This window comes from Hyaena hyaena, unplaced genomic scaffold, assembly GCF_003009895.1.
Source record: "Hyaena hyaena isolate Hyena2069 unplaced genomic scaffold, ASM300989v1 scaffold_460, whole genome shotgun sequence".
In the NCBI taxonomy this organism is placed as follows: Eukaryota; Metazoa; Chordata; class Mammalia; order Carnivora; family Hyaenidae; genus Hyaena; species Hyaena hyaena.
Window position 1 is genome coordinate 1,058,692 of NW_024081091.1, and position 16,242 is coordinate 1,074,933.

General features: G+C 36.1%; 1 long non-coding RNA gene across 1 annotated transcript in view; it reads right to left on the reverse strand.

Moving 5' to 3' along the window:
* Nucleotides 1–14,350, reverse strand: part of LOC120246234 — a 39,398-nt gene extending 25,048 nt beyond the window's left edge. Inside the window, exons 1-2 of the long non-coding RNA XR_005531988.1 lie at nucleotides 14,158–14,350; nucleotides 12,311–12,434 (exon numbers count right to left, since the gene is read on the reverse strand). This is a non-coding gene — a long non-coding RNA (uncharacterized LOC120246234). The remainder of the gene's footprint in view (nucleotides 1–12,310; nucleotides 12,435–14,157) is intronic.
* Between the last annotated feature and the right edge of the window lie 1,892 nt (nucleotides 14,351–16,242).

The window sequence follows — 16,242 nt, forward strand, 5'->3', positions numbered from 1 at the left end:
ATTTCTTTTCTTTTCTTTTTTTTTTTTTAATTTGAGACAGAGAGTGTGCATGCAAGCAGAGGTGTGGGGGAGGGAGAGAGAAAGAGAGAGAGAGAGAGAGAGAGAGAGAGAGAATCTTAAGCAAGCTCCACACTCAGCTCAGAGTCTGATGCAAGGCTAGATCCTATATGCCTGGGATCATGACCTGAATTGAAATCAAGAGTTGAATGTTCAACCTAGTGAGCCACCCAGGTGCCCCTGTTTTCTTTTCATTATAACTTCTTTCTTGGAAAACTCTGGATCTGTGTCCTAAAAAATGATCTCTATGACTATATATATATATATATATATATATATATATGCCTCTATGTCAAGGTTGTTGATCTTTTTCCATGAAAATTTGTATTATATTCAAAAATTTTGAAAAAGAGCCATTTAGGTCAAGATATTTTATTTGGTTTAATATACAACATCTAGTTTTGTTGACCCAACTTATGTATGTTTTCTGTTATACAGCAACAACAAAATCTTATGTTAATTTATTTTCTTCAAAGAGCTTTGTTTTGTTTTTTTCCTATGGCTTATTTGGGAGAAAAAGAGAAAAAGGAAACATGAGGGAGAGAATGGAAAACAAGGTCTTATAATGGAAAAGAGGAAGTTTTATTTCTATGTTTAATAGATCTCTAAAACTTCCAAAAAATTCCCACAATCTATCTCCTCAGACAGATCAAGGAGGTATTATAAGAAACCTGTAGCAGAAAGAAAATGTCAAGGAAACATCACAGATATAAAACAGATGTTTTTTTCCATGAACAAATTGTTTCTAGGACATATATTCTATAAATGTCCAGCACTTGCCTTGTGCAGGTGCTCTTGACAAATAATTCAGGCATAGAAATTCTACAGTGTTAAAATCTGATTTCTTTATTATCTCTTCCATACAAATAAAATCTAAATTCAAGTTGAAATGCTAATAAAGTATATATGCTTAATTTTTGCTTCTGTCATTTGAAAATGGAGAATTTAAATGTCAATACAAATGATTTTATAAATATGCAATCCTTTGGAAATCACAGATTCTAAAGTTTTTAATGCAGAGATGTCAGCACTCTTACAGATTCTAAAATACATCATTTACTCTTATTTCTGTTATATGGTTTTAAAATACCCATTTTAAGTAGCTAGAGACTGTTACTCTAAATTGAGTCTCTCAGAAAGGGACTTTTTAAAACCATAATAACAACAAAGTTATTACTAAAGAGAAAGGATTTATTCCCCAAGTTTCTTTGCAAAAGTCAATCATGCCTGCAGAGGAACTTGATTAATGGTGCATAATCTACAGATGTTATGGAAGCATTGTAAGTGAGAATGTTAATTATCTAACTTTTTAGCAGAAAGATAAGAGTTTAACCTTTAGAAAAAGAAAGACAGGACTAAATAACTCATGGGAATTTGTAATGGGATAGTGAGCTTTTTATATTCACAATGGCAACTGAAATCCATCCCAGGTGACAACTGACAGAAACACATGAACATCAGTTTCCACCAAGGCTGACACATGAAGTGTTGGCAGCCTCTTCAGCTTCATCCTAAATAAGAGTCTGTATCTCTAAAGTACTCAAAAATACCAGTGTGCACACCAGAGGAAATTTATTACTGTGGGTTACTTGAAGACAATTAAAACTCTAATAAAGACTCAGGAATTACCAAGCTACTAAGCTCTAACTTTTCGGGCTACTCTTTAGTATAGCTATTTATGATGCATAATAGCTTGCCTATAATCTCACGTGTGTTATTTGAATACTATTTCTTGCATTTGCTTGTTCCTTCTTTTACTTTTTTTTTGGGGGGGTAAGCACTGTTTGTTTGTTTTTTAAAATAAAACTCATTGATATGTTAATATATACCAACACAAATTTTCTTTTCTCAGAGAAGTCAAAGTTAATATAAAACAAAGACTTGCAGAAGTTATTTAGCTTAATTATGTAAATGAAGAAAGGCAAGAAAGACATTTTATTTTAACAATACATAATACTTTTCATGAAACCAAGACACATTAGATAATAAATCTTTTGAATTGAAATTCAAGACCAGCAATGTTAGAGCTTCAGACATAAACCACTCCTTCTACCTGTTTCAATCTGGGCATTCTTCAGAGATTTTTGCCCTTAACCTGTTTTCCTTTTGCTCCGCTTGTTACCAAGGTAATCTGATTATTGGTAGGCTTTCAACTACTAAAGATATATTGACGACATCTAAGTCAATACCTCCAGAAGAGCTTTATCAGTCATATCCCAGGAAAACATATCCAATTGCCTACTCTATATAAGATGTATAAATCCCAATCTATAAAACTACATACTAAATTGATGGATTTTTTTTTCATTTTTCAATAATTGAACTTATATTTTGAAAGCCCGTTTCACCTAAAAACTAAACTTGATTCCAATCAGTTGAAGAAGCAATTTGCTTTCTCCCTAGACATGCTTTATAAACTCTGGATACACAGTAGTGTTTGAGGACAATGTGCTTACATGCTCATCTTTCATTAGCTAAGATGTCCCTTTTCCCAGTTTGTACTTTGTTCATCATCCACAAAAATAAATGCTGCAACCTCCTCTCCCCTAACTTCACTAAGTTCAGTTTGTTTTCAGCCATGAATGAGCCTTCGAGGACACATGGAAAATACCTTCCAGATTCCAAACTACTCAGGGCTGTGGGAAATTCCATGAAGCCCTCTGCCTAGCTGATCTGCCTAGACATCCCAGGAATAGATTTCTTTCACCATTGTTCTTGCATATTGTGAATGAACTCTGTAGCTCGCCAAAATCTCCATATTCTGGAGTTGAATAGAGAGGTCCCTTCCTGGAGTCCCTGACTTTTCTTTAGTCTAGGAGGAAAGGAGATATTCCACCTAGACTATTTCAACAGCACCAGACTGATCTAATTTCCTCCCAATTCATCTTCAACAACACTGAAAAATATTTTCTCTAAAATATTACACCAAACAATCCTGTAAATAATTACTCTTTATCTGAAACTTCACTTTCTTCTATCTCTGTCTACTTAATTCCTACTGTCCCACAAAAGACATCAAGCATCATGACCCTGTGAAGCTTTTCCTCATTTATCATCATCTCCACCCCCATACCATTCTTCAAATACATTGTGATATAACTTGTGGTTGTCTCTCTGTCAATACTTTAATGTGACAGGTGAGGAGGCATGGACCATATTGAAAATGAGTATGTTTGTGTTCTAAATGACTAATTCAGTACTAAAAATATACCATATTGTATTAATTGAATATAAATGATACCCAACGTCCCCAATCAGTATGACTTTCCTAGTGGTTCCAATTCTCTCCTCTCTTGCTCTATCTCCAAATTCAGATTTTCCTCAAAGTCTTAGTCCTCTGAATGCGTATGTTTTTATCCTACTGAATATCCTGTATGATTCACCATTTTATTCCTCTGGATATAGGCCTATGAAAGTAATCACAAATTTAAAAAGTAAGTCATTTATTAATGCCATGGAAAACAAAAATGTTTTCAGGAAAAATAACTAAGTATCCTGTATGGCTGACTACTAAATAGCATATACATAGTCATAATGTAAACATGATATATTAATCATCCAAAATGACCACAAAACTGCCAGGAATGGAAAAATGTATGAGGGAGTAAATAGCTGGAAGTCAAATGATAACTACCTAAAAGTGAGGCGTCATGAAGGAGAATATAAGTATATTACTTGGAAATATAGAATAATATAAAAGGGCTATGCAGGAACAGAGGAAGGACGTGGAACAATCTGGAGGGGATCTAAAGATTCTAGTAGTTTTTTTTAATAAATATTTTATTTATTTCTAGGGGAGAGAGAGGCACACACAGCATGAGCAGGGGAGGGTCAGAGAGAGAGAGGGAGATACAGACTCTGAAATAGGCTCCAGGCTCTGAGCTGGCAGTCAGCACAGAGCCCGACGCAGGGCTCGAACCCATGAACCGCGAGATCATGACCTAAGCGAAAGTCGGACACCTAACCCACTAAGCAACCCAGGCGCCCCAGATTCTAGTAGTTTTTAAACAGACATTCAACAATTCTACTCCATCCAACTTCAACTTCAGCTACACTTCTTTCATTTCATATTTTAATTTTATTTTTCCTTAAATAGTTTATTGTCAACTTGGTTTACATATAACACACAGTGCTCATCCCAACAAGTGCCCTCCTCCATGCCCATCACTCCCTTCCCCTCTCCCCCACCCTCATCAGCCCTCAGTTTGTTCTCAGTATTCAAGAGTCACCCATGGTTTGCCTCCCTCCCTCTCTGTAACTATTTTTCCCTTTCCCCTCTCTCTTGGTCCTCTGATAAGTGTCTCATGTTCCATATATGAGTGAAAACATATGATATCTGTCCTTCTCTGACTGACTTATTTCACTTTAGCATAACACCCTCTAATTCCATCCATGTGGCTACAAATAGACAGATTTCATTCTTTCTCATTGCCATGTAGTATTCCATTGTATAGATAAACCACATCTTTTTTTTTTTTGCTTTGAAATTTATTTATTTATTTATTTATTTATTTTACATTCATTGGATGCTCTTCCTTGCTTTATCAAAGATTAGTTGGCCATACATTTATGGGTCCAATTCTGAGTTCTCTATTCTATTCCTCCTACATGTCACTAATGAGCTAGCTGTCAGCACAGAGCCTGACACGGGGCTCGAACCCAAGAACTGTGAGATCATGACCTGAGCCCAAGTCAGACTCAGCCGACTGAGCCACGCAGGTGCCCCAGTAATTCTGTAATTAAATCACATTGATTGTCAGCCCTCTCACTGTGGAGGATTCAGCCTTCTGGGTTCTGCCTTGTCTGTTGCCTCTTGTCCTGCTGTTTTCCAGCCTCAAAAAATTTACTGCTGGATCTGCTATTGCCTCCACTCTAATTTACCTAGTCCAGTGGGTTTATGCCTTAAAGAATATGTAAATATACACACATAAATATTTATATTTTTATGTTTTATTTTAGATTATTATATATAATCTGTATGTATATATATTCACTGGAGTTTTAGGGGGAGTTTCAGATAGAGAAGTGGTAACTATTTATACTCAAACTGACATTTTTTCCCTATGATTTTTCTCCTCACTTTCAAATGTTCTGTCAATCTTATTCACAAAACATTTTAATTCAGATAATTAAGTTGTCCAAGTACCTATAATAGCAAAACTAAGAAATTCACTTAATTTTGAAGTTGTGCTCTGTCTCTGCACTGGCATTCTTCATGCTAGACCACACAGGACATGTGGTTGACTTTTTCTCAATTTCCCCATTTTGTGCTCTTCCTCCTCTTCCCACCCCCTGTCCCTAGCTCCTGTAGGAAGTAGAAAGGGTAAGGGGCAGAGACAGGGAAAGAGCAAGAAAGATCTTACTTTACTGGCTACTGATATGCAAGAGATCTGGAATTAGTGTTTAGAGAACACTTGGTGTCTTGGTGTATATTGAAAAAAAAATGAATATTTCCTTTGTAGACTTTTTTGGTAAATTCTTTGGAAAATGCCACCCACTCCTTATTCAGACACCCTGATAACTTCCAAATGTTGCTCACCTGACATAACAATAACTCTCTTTGTGGTGTTGCTTACTTCTCTGTCCTCAACCCCTGACATACCACCACTCTGCTCAGCTCTCTAACCAGGTCCATTGGTACTTTAAGTCAAACCTTCTAGCACAAATCTATCTCTCAAGCTCACTTTCAGTGCATAGATCTACTGACTGGACAAACACATAGAGTTCAGGTGACTTCTAGTGCAGCACATTTCACTCTCATCAGAGCAAGTACCCAGTCACAACGACTGCCTTTATGATTTTCTAGGACTAGAATTTTGTCATCCATTTTGCCTAAAGATGCAGGCAACCCAAGTAGAGCTCTCCAAGGCATTCCATTGAAGTTCCTCAGATTCAGTACAAGATGACAGAAAAGAACTTTATTCTCTTTTCCTATGGGTGGTAGTAATACTATCAAATGCATCAAATACCTCTAAAGAAATATTTTTCTTTATCTCATCACTTTGCTGTCTCAATGAGCATTGGGCTAAAAGTTATACAACCTGATTGGAGGATCTCCTCGGCAATTTATGACTAAGTGGTCTAGAATATCAGTTTAGAATGGTTTTCCCCTTACCGTTTCTCTTCAACTTAGGGCATAGTCAAACATGAACTACAGAGAGTCACAAATTTAAATCCTCTTTTCCTCTAACTAGCCACCTTTAACAAATCACCTAACCTCTATAACATGACAAGTTAACTGTAATGATATATGGGAGTCTTCTAATCTACAAATAAGCAAGGGTTTTATACATAGAAACCATAGAAATGCTTACATTCACTTTCATGACTAACAAAAAGTATCAACACAAGAGCATCCTACTGCAAGAAAGTATAGAAAATAGCTTATTTAGACATGTTATGTAGACTTTGTCTTCATTTGAATCTTTAATACTCAACAAAACTGAGAGCTTGCTAAGGTGTGGAATAACTGGGATACTTGTTCACTGTTGTTAGAACTGTAAATTGGTGTAATAACTTTGGGAAACAGTTTGGTATAATCAGGTAAGCCTGAATATTTATGTGATCTATGGCCCCAAAGACTGTATGTACTAGAGAAACTTTTGCATATAGATACCAGGAAATGCATACCAAAATGTTCACAGTAACATGTTCATAAGAGTGAAAACTGGAAATAGACAAAACTCTTTTAACAGTAAAATGCATAAATTGTGCTATTTCATACTGAAGAATACTATGTTTCAGAGAAAATTAATGAACTGATACATATCTAATATGCATGGGTCTCTGAGGGGAATAAGTTTAGGAATTCCCTGAGCTTGCACCAATGGGTTAACAAGGCTCAAAGCAGAAAGCGGCCATGGGGCAAAAATGCCCATAGCATAGAACAAAAGCATAGGGTGGGAAGCCAGGAAGCCGGGAAGCTGGGAAGCTGCTTCCGGAGGATGAAAGCATCCAAGAATAGGTAAACAGGTAAACAGGGTGAAAGACCTCCACAGCAGGGTGAAATTGCCCTATTTTTTGTTTGCTAATTTGCAAAAAAAAAAAAAAGTGTCTTGTTGACCTTGGGGTAGCATTTTATATCTGTCTTATCCCCTAGGCAAGTTAAAATCAACAGACAGGACACCTGGTGCCTGCAGTAAACTGCTCAGCACCAGGATTTTGTTTTGTATTGACCCCAACCTCTTAACACTGCATACCTTTGAAACCCCCTTTCTCTCTCTCTCTCTCTCTCTCTCTCTCACACACACACACACACATACACACACGAGTTAATGATCAGTTTTATTGTCTCTTTCTGCATGTCCATCACATTTGTAAGCCTTCTGATCCTAATAAACACAGAAAAAAGACCTTACTCAGGACTCTTGTCTCCTCCTAGACATTCGCCTCTCTCATGTTCAATTCTGCATTTGCTCTTTTGCTAGACAAGAAAGAACTCAGACTCAAAGTCTACAACCAGTTTCAAAGAAATATTGTTGAGGGGGAAAAAAGGAAGTAATATAAGTGAACACACTATGAGATTCCATTTATATAAAGTGAAAACCTGGGGACGCCTGGGTGGCTCAGTCAGTTGCACATCTGACACTAGATTTCAACTCGGGTCATGATCTTATGATTCATGGGATAATGGGATCAAGCCCCACATTGCTTGATCCACATTCCTGTCAGCTCTGCATTGACAGCATGGAGCCTGCTTGGGATCCTCTCTTTCCCTTTCTCTCTCTCTGCCCTTACTGGCTTGTGCACTCATGCTCTCTCTCTCTCTCTCAAAGTATATAAATAAAGAGTTAAAAATAAAGTGAAAAGCTGAAAAAGTAAAAGAAACATATAATTTAAGAACATGTAGGTTATAAAACCAAGAATGGAAATTAATAGAATGCTAAAATTAAAAATCAGAATAGTGGTTACTTCTGGGGTTAGATGGGAAGAGTGATCAAGGAGGAGCATACAGGCATTAAAGTCCATGAATCAGGATGTAAACATTAAAAAATGAAATCATGTCAAGAATTTGTATTACAGGAAATTTAATCAGGAATTACTGACATAGGTGATGGAAGAGCCGAGAAACCAAATATGAGAGAGTGAGATAGGGCAGACACTAGCAAAAGCAGGATCCCACTACCATCTCTAGGCCAAAGAAAAAAAGGAGGAGATGGTATTACCATAGCCCAGACTGGCAACACAGGGCCTATTCAATAGCCATTGGGAATATACAGCTACCCCAGATGTATGTGTAAGGCATGGCCAGGGACACAAAATGTCCTAGTTTCTTTCTTCCTCCTGCCTTCCTAACTCCTGCAATGGCTCACACTTCCCTACCACAGGTGGAAGGGAACTGGGGTCATGTAACCTGCAAAGTCCTTCCCTCTTGTGATACAGAGTATAGGTCTAAGGGCCAGTAAGCCCAGGACAGGCACATTAGGATGGTAGTTCTTTTTCTTAAAGGAGCAGTGCATATATGTGTTTCTATTTTATCATTGTTCTTTAACCTAAATATATACATTTTTCTTTTATGTACAATACTTTGCAATATATATAAAAATATATATATAGTTATGTATTTTACTTCTAGCATGGCAAGAAATGTTTTGCTTTGTGGATTATATCAGCAATTTAGCAATTTCGATACACTACAGGGATACATGAGCTTTCCAAATTGATTTTTTTTACTGTAAGATCTTTTAAAATTCCAATCAGTTTCCACGTTGGTAAAATGGACACAATAATACGTACTTTCCAGAGTTATTTCAAATTCTACGGGAGATAGTATGCATGAGAGGTCTAACACTGTGGCTGTCATAAGGTACAACTTCAGTGAAAGTGACTGGTCAAATCTTTTCCTCATGGAGCTGTGAAAAAGCTAGTGAGGCCTTTTCTGATTTCAAAACTTGACCAGAAAAGACTAAATAATTATAAATTTCTTTTCATATTCTTAAAGAAGGCAATTAACACACTTCTATGAATTTTTACTATTATATTGGTGCTTTGCTACTGGCATATTCAAAAGCAGAAGGCAACAAGTATTGCAAAAAGGATGTCTCTGTTACAGTACTCATTAGTCCAAGGGGTTAAAGGAAAAAATACACTGAGTACATGCAGAATGTTGGCCGCCCCACCCAAAAGAAAACATTTAAAATGGAGCAGTAGAGACTTAAAATCACTTCCCATAAACAATGGCAGGAATGTGTAGTTTACCGAGGACTGAAATAATCCCACAGCAGTGCGGTGAATTTTCATTGATATATAAGTGGTTGCCTATTATTTGCAACAATGAAGAGGACTAATTTAACACAAGAATATAGCAGGAGAGGCAATGCCGGCTTAATAATAGGTTCATTCTCTGCAGGAATTCATATGAGTGAGTAGGGGAAATAAGGATAGCTGCAGAGTGGGGAAGAGAAGGCAGAACGAGATGGCTGCAAACCGCATGGCATCTTTGCTTGGAAGTCTATTACATGAATGTGCCAAGGAGCTGTTTCAGTGCCCTACTGTGTGAGTCAAGAAATGTGACTACAACTTGACAAAGTACAAAAGGTAAAGACTGGGTAAAGCTGACAGACCTCAGGGATCTCTGTTATTGGCTGTTCCCCTTCAGAGTGTCACTGGCAGAAGATGAAAGCAGCCCCTGGCACATTGAGCTGCAGGTGCACAGCCCTAACTTGGTTACAGAGCAGCAGGGGAAGAAAAGGTGTGCCCTTCACTGGAATCCAATTTGTTAAAGGAAACTGTACATTCTTTGAAACTATTTACCCTGATTTGGAAATTAGTGGTTGCCTTAGCAACACTTGAATCCCATGAGGCTCACACACAGTGCTAATTTCAATTCATGGACACCTTCACGGGTGAGGAAAGCAAACAGTAAGTTGAGTGTCCCATCTGACATGCCTCTCACAGGAAATGAGATTTCTCCCTGCTTATAAAAATTTTCTGATAATGACCCCCATTTATCAATAGCTTCTATGTAGCAGGTGATATGCTGTAAGCTTCACATTTGATTTCATTTGATGGTTACAGCAAGCCTGCAAGGTCAGTAATATTATTCCCATTTTCCAGATGACAAATAGGCTATAGAGAGGATACATGATGTTCCCAAGGTCACCCAGTGGTGGTTTAAGGATTTTAACTCAAATTTAGCTGACTCCAATATTCAGTGTTCTTTTAGCAATTCTAACTTTGTTAAGAATAATACAAATGTTTTTAACTGCAAAGTACCTTTGGGATTATCTGTCACAGTGTCCTTATTTAAAACTTAAGGAACTAGAAACATAAAAAGGCCAAGAGATTTACCCAAGGTCACATGGCCAATGATGGCAGGGTTGAGAATAGAATCCAGGCTTCAGGACTCTTAGCATCCATTTTTTGAAGTCATCTCTGAGCCATCTAAATTGTGATGTCCTCCATGTTGGACTGAATCTCATTGGATTTTCATGCCTTTTTTTATGTATAGGTAAATATAGATAGAACTGAAGTAGACATAAAGACTGGGAGGATTCTTCTATTATGTTGACACAGAACAGTAAGAGTTCACTATTGTTAAACCCAAAACATTAAAGGTGACTGATTTGCACAGACCCTTCCAAACTGTGGGCATGCACAGCTGCTCATGTCATAAAGTACCCTTGCACAATTTTCTTTCTACAGTGAGACGTCCCATCTGTGTCTGTAGCAGTCACCCTGAAGTTGACAGGAATATGAGTCAAATGGTAGATTCACTTTGCCCCTGGGTTTTCACAGGAGGTAAGGACTAGTCTGAAACAAAATTGAACAGTGAGGGTTATGTATGGTGCTTCTTACTAAACACTTTTCTGTGCCACTGCCTCTTTCATGACCTGATACTCCCTCAAATTACCAGACTCCCAGTGCCACCATACTGTCAGTCTTGCCATACTGTCATTTAGCTAGCCAAAGTCCCCTGCTTTAAAATCCCATTAAAACCTGGCCTCCTCCACAGTAACCTTATGCTCCAAAATTGCCTCTCATTCTTCCTCTCCCTATTCTTAGCACAATTGCCATTTCCTTAATGATCTCAGAAAGTTTTTGAAAAAGGATATTTCTGGTTAATTCCAAAACAAAACAATAGAGGCAATCTTTACATAAAATTACTCTTATATTATGTAGTATATGTTTTGTTAACCTAAACCACCGACCTCCTATAAAGCCTTTGTGCCTTGCTATGTATTTAACTTTGCCTTCACTTTTTGTGTAAATACTTTAATCCAGTGCTGGTTTCAGGCTTCAAAACCTTGAACCCCAGTAACTAGAACCCCAATGTTGAAGAATGTGTCCAAAGGCAGAAAACTTGGGAAAGATGCCTTTGAACTGAAAATAACTAGTTATTATCCAAAGAGTCATTGAATCAATATTTGGCAATCCATTCATTTATCAAACATTTATTATATGCATACTATGTGCCAATACTATACTAAGTATAGGAAATTTTAAAAGAAAAAAAATGAGTAAGTAATAGTATTAACCTTCAAGAAATGTGTAATATAGATGGAGAGATAAAACATATGTTCATCGCAATTCTTTGTAACAACTGTTTTGGTGAAAGGGCAATTCAGTGAAAAGATGGGCTTAGATACAGATCAATCTGAACTTGAACATTGCCACTTATCAGCCTCAGCAAGTCACTTAATGTCCCAGGGCTTTAGTTTTGATTTTGTTTTTGTTTTTGTTTGTTGTTTTGCTGCTGTTGTTTTGTTTTAATCGTAAAACTACAGAAAATATATGTTTATTTTGCAGGATTGTTTAGAGAAAACACATACTCTGGTACTACTGTTCTTGGCATAAAAGATATATACCTGGCAACTATTTTTTTCATTATTATAATGATAAAGATAAGCCCACATATTATATACAAACACAAAAATGACTTAGAATTTGTGAGTCCAGAGAGATTTCCATCATTCCGAAGTGACTTAAAATGACAAGTATAAATATGATAAGAGAATGGAGAGAAGAAAGTGAAGATTGTCATGGCCCCATAATCAAAGGCACAGAGAATCATGGTAGCTTAGGGACTGCTAGTGGGTCTGAATGGCTGCAACAGAAGATCAGAAACTAACTTTTGAGGTTGAAAACAAGATCACAAAACAAAAGGACTTCATATCCACAATAACTATATGTCCCTGTTTACCTGTAATAAACCTGAATTATGCCTATGCCCCAAAGTAATTATTCCTAAGCTTAAATGATAAATCATATGGTTACCCTACTTAAACTCCATGGTGGGAAATGTTGGTCTAACCTGAAAAGTATGAAGAGTGCCTGAAGAAAGCTAACCTGAGGAATGACATAATCAATTCTGGTTTTAAAGAACACATTCTGTCAATTCTGTTACCAATGATGAAGGATAGTTCAGAGAGGGCAATCTGGAGGCAAGATAGAATGTGAAAGTAAAGTCAGTATGAGTCACACTTTAGTTATTTGATCTAGATTACAATCATAGATAACATATCTCTTCAATCTATTTATCACCTACTCTATGTCTAAGGATATTCTAAATGCTTACCTGTGTTACCTCATTTAAACCTCATCACACCATCACAAAGTGGGTTATTATTATTATCTGTCTTTTTATCTCTTATTCTCTCTCATTTTATATGAGGAAACTGAAACCTAGAGAGGTTAAATTATTTGCTAATTATTAGGAGGATTCAAACACGAACTCACAGAATCTATCATCAGATCTCATGTTTGTAACCACTAAATTATATTGCAATTATTAGGACTCAAGCCAATGGACTATTGTCAGGACCCCAACCCAGAACTAGACTAGGTAAATCAAATCCTCTCTTCTTCTTTTGTGCCCCAGAATCCCCAAAGGATTATTATATTATTATTTACTATTTTTGTTTGTTTATTTATTTTCCTGGCCTTTTTCCCTGATTCACCAAACTGGAACTCAGATAAATTTCCTTAACCTGCAATAGAGCAAAGACATTGTCGTGGACTCAGGCTATTCTTTCCTGTTATATTTATGCTGTCAAGACCACTACAAAAAGCCAAGGTTAAGGTTTCCCCTCCTAATCTAGGAGTGTCAGTAAAATAAAATGTTTAATTTTAAAAAGAGCATTTTGACAACTTTTCCACATCTAAAAATGAGACATGATTGTTTACCACTCTCATTTAGATAGAAGAGGAAAATTTTCTTCCCACATTTATCTCAGTCTCTATTTCTGTTGCTATTCCATAATTAATCTCCCCAGGATGATTAAAAATTATAATATTTATCATCTTTGTGAAAAATGCATCCTTACTACCATGAAACAGGGTGACATTAGTATATTTGACAAAGTCTGGGCTACTAGTTCAATTCATGATTACTTGAATACATAGGGGAAAATACCTACTGACATTTGAAATAGGATGACTAATCTGTGATATGTATGAAATAGAATTAAGAAGACTAAAAACAGATTGCATGTGAGAGGTCAGTGAAAGGGAAAAATCAAGGATGATTTTTTTTGCCTCAGGTGAATGAGTGAATGAGTGGATAGTGATTTTATAAAATTAACTAGGGAATATAATCAGAGGAACTGCTTAAAAGATTGGACAGGTGTTAGTGAATTCAGTAAATATTTGTTGGTAGAAATACATAGTTGAATTAAAGATAACATCACTGGAATGAAAAGATGATGGAGAAGTTAATTTAAAATGGAACCAGTTCAACCAATTATTTCAAGTTTACTGGACAAACATGAAGACAAATTGTTTTGGTGTTGTGTATTAGCTGGGCAATGGGGAGGGCAAATGGGAAATACAGACATGTGCATGTGAGTGTAGAAACATACACATCATCCTAAAAATGTCTGAAAATTGATTACAGAGAACATTTAGAATGTCTGTATAATTCTGTTACATCTAATCTATTATTGTAATTTTAACCAATTGAAAAGATTGGATATTAGGTTTTTGTTTTGTTACGTTTTGTTTTGAAATACACTGCTTGATATTGTGATAGAAAAAATGTTTTAATCCTTCATAAGCTTGATGTATACTCTCTTTGGCTCAGCTGCACAAGGTGTGTTTTATCCATTAACTGTTGAAGACTATTTAAAGTCTTAGCTAAAATTATCATTAATTTTTTCCTACCTTAGTTGAATTTTTCCTGTATTCAAAAAGATAAGTAGATCCTTGGTTTAGAAGATAAAGATAAGTTGCCATGTCGCTTCTAAAATGTCTCCTAATTTTTATTTCCCTGGACACATTTTCACAGCCAATGGTAACATTCTTGCTGACATACTCATATCGTCTATCTATGTCCCAGAGGTGATGAGGAGATCTGACGGATAGAGACACATCAGCAGCCATGCCAACTGGCTGCCAACTTGGACATATGTACAGAACAGAGAGCGTGCTAAAGTTCCTAATGTAGAGAGCCAAGAGCCCACTGACATTCACCAATGACTGAAGAATGTGTCAATATCGCTACAGCATAGTCAAGTTTGGAGTAAGCCATGTTAAAGGTTTGGAAAGGAGAAGATGACCACCCGGGAAGGGCACCACTCTGCTATGTATATGTGCCTCATTTGGCATCCATTTTGCATGTCTGCTGCTGGGCTTCCATCTGTCGAATCTCAATGTAATGTCAGAAATAAAAACTGAAGACTTCATGGCTTCAAAATGCAGTTTTCTGCTGGCTGCCTGATGGCCGTCTGGGGACATAAAATTTAGAAACCCCAGGGGCTGACCAGCCCTTTTATATGATAAGTGTACTTTAACTTTACCTCTGCAGAATGTTTAATCTAATCAATATATAACTTCAGGAAGAATCTTGCAAATTTAAAGATTCAAAAGTGAGAGAACATAGTACTTCATCTTATCATAGAATCAAATCACATATATCTGAGTTTAATTATGAAATAATTTCCCTTTTATCTGTTGGATGTGTACCTAGAAAAATATAATATTAACTGGAATGCAATTTAACTTGTACTATATGTCTAAGTTATAACTTAATCACAATATATAATATTTTCAGAAGAAATAAATCTAGGACTTTGAAAATATTTTACCAACTATATTTAATTAAAATTCCCCAAATACATCTATAATAGCATCTTTGACCCTTTCCTAACCATATTTATTTGTGTCTCTCATTGGAAGACTAATTAATTAAAAATGCATCACTAATTCTGGTCAGTTTTATTTTTCCTTTCTTTTCATTCTTAGAATTTAAAATGTTTTTTTTCTGTAACATATAAACATTTGACCTCTACTTCAAGTGTACTCTAAAAGTGTTTAAGTGTTATCGTTTCTTTGTATTAGAATATAATCAATCATATATTGAGAGAAATTGCAAAACCAAAGGATTGAAGAATGGAAGTGGATATGCCAGGATATCTTGATTAGACTTGTACTAGTTCACCTCCTCTAGGTAAATATAGCTTTATATCTCTGTCTTCAGAACTTGATTATTATAGAATTTCAAGCTCTGTAATGTTATGATTATTTTCTAATAGAACAACTGATCTGCTTCCATTGTTGAGTGTGTGTGAAGGCTGATCACACTTTCTCATTATTAAAATATATTTTACAAAGTAAGAATACAATTAAAATTAAAAATTATATAAATATGAAAAAAATTATATAAATATGTATATGTATGTATATATATTTTAGGTATTTTGATAAAATCACTCAAGGTTGACCACCAATAAGTCCTTGTTTCCCCTTTAGTGTAAGCCCAAACTATGAATTTATTTAGCCAATAGAATATGGCAAAAGTAATGGGATACTACTCATGATTATCTGACATTATGTAAGATTCTATCTTAGTAGACTGGCCTGCCAACCTTGAAAAAACAAACAGTCCTGTTGTAAACTGACTATAGTGATGAACATCCAAAAATGAGCAGCAGATAGCCTCTAGGAACGAAGAATAGCTCCCAATAAATAGCAAAAGAAAGAAAAGAAAAAACAAAAAAATAGTGGTGTTTGGGAGACACCACAGTTCTATAAGTACAAGGAAAAATATTCTGCCAACAACAAGCTTGGCAGTAGATTCCTCTCCCGTCAAGCCTCAGATGAGAATGCAGCCTGGCTAACACTTTGATTGAGTCTTGTGAGAACCTGAGCAGAGGCTCTAGCTCACCTGTGCCTGGACTCTGGACCCACAGAAAATGTCAGATGAAAAATGTGTGTTGTTTTAAGCTGCTGAATTGTGATCATCAGTTT